Source organism: Copadichromis virginalis, linkage group LG14, assembly GCF_057382275.1.
Source record: "Copadichromis virginalis isolate Kocher_CV1m ecotype Utaka linkage group LG14, C_Virginalis_male_GT1.1, whole genome shotgun sequence".
In the NCBI taxonomy this organism is placed as follows: Eukaryota; Metazoa; Chordata; class Actinopteri; order Cichliformes; family Cichlidae; genus Copadichromis; species Copadichromis virginalis.
Genome location: NC_140631.1, coordinates 17,079,460 through 17,080,851, shown reverse-complemented (window position 1 = coordinate 17,080,851; position 1,392 = coordinate 17,079,460). Strand labels below are relative to the sequence as shown.

General features: G+C 43.0%; 1 protein-coding gene across 1 annotated transcript in view; it reads left to right on the top strand.

Moving 5' to 3' along the window:
* Window positions 1-1,207: 1,207 nt before the first annotated feature.
* The window catches only part of LOC146693747 (cilia- and flagella-associated protein 337-like), a 40,421-nt gene continuing 40,236 nt past the window's right edge, over window positions 1,208-1,392 (top strand). The window contains exon 1 of the mRNA XM_085429606.1: window positions 1,208-1,305. The gene's annotated coding sequence lies outside the window, so the exon portion shown is untranslated. The remainder of the gene's footprint in view (window positions 1,306-1,392) is intronic.

Here is a 1,392-nt window from a genome sequence, read left to right as displayed (position 1 = left end):
CTTTTCTTCTTCTTCTTCCTCTTGCAAATTAAAGAGTTCTGACGTGTGAGAAAGATTTTTCCAAAAGTGGGTCTCTCTTCAGATTTGTATTGTTGTATGAGAGTGCTTCATTTTCGCTCAGTTGCCCTTGCGTTCTCTTTTCTTCGACTGCGCCTCTTTCCTCCCAGAACTAAGAGCCGTACCAATTTTTTTTTTTTTTTTCTTTCTCCTTCCCATTCCAGCAACTTCATTCTTCTCCCTGTATAATAGTGGATTTTCCATGGTGGATTTGTGGAGGGCTATTTTGGGCTCTCTGCTGGCTCCTACATGCACCACTGTAATCCAATTGTGATAGTGTTAATTTTTAAAGCTTTATTATTGAAATTGCTGAGACCTAATTTTCCGATCCTGTCACTGTTGACGGCCGCCATAATCAGCTAATTCGAGTTATTGAAGACCATTAAGTCACACACGGAGATTGGCCATGGTCACTGGAGCAGCAGGAAGGAAGGGCGGTGATTACATCTTTGTTGGATTTACTGTTTGATGCTTTCCACCATGCGAGCTATCGATTTGTTTGAGTTAAACAAATCCCTGAGATACTTTGTTCTCTGTGTGTGTGTGTGTGTATGCGCGTCTGTGTGTGCATAGCAACAATTGACCTGCAGGATGCCCTCTAACAGGCATTTGAATGATGCTGTAAAGCTGTTTTGTGTGTATTTTATCTTTCTTCAGGTTCACGTCAGTATTTTTCTTTTATTATCAGTCGCCGTGGAATCTTTGTGTGAATCGTGTTGTTGTATGTGGCGTTGTTGCACCTCACTCTCACACACATTATGTTCGCTCCTGTGCCTAATCTGAGAATAGAAAGGATACACGCGCACGCATACTGACAATAGGCCTGGACTCACAAACTCTCACAACTCTTTTTGACTGCTCGGTTGCCAGGAAACTTAGCCCGAGTCTTTAAGAGTGAAGGATAATAAAAGATTTGTTGTGTGTGTGTGGCCTCTGCCACTGTCTGGGCTACTGGGGGGCAGTTCGTTAACTCTCTGTGGGTGTGTGTGCCTGCAGTCAGGGCTGTTGGCGTTGATTGCTTCTTACACGTTGCCAGCTTAGAATAACCTCTGGACACAAACTTCAGCCACAAATCGGCCGAGTCTCCTGTAGACGAGAGGCAGCCATTGCTAAGACGGAATAGCCAGAAGGTGAGGATTTGTTTGAAATGTCACACATTTGAAAGTGGTGTTTCCAACACCTCAGAGCTGGACTCTTGGGACAACATACTACAGACACCCATGACAGAATGAGAGGTGAAATTGAATGGTAAGTTTGAATTTGTTATTAAGTGTAAAGTTGTGTTTGGTTTCACTGTTTGAACTTTGTGATTGAAAAGAAAACATGCTTGACTTG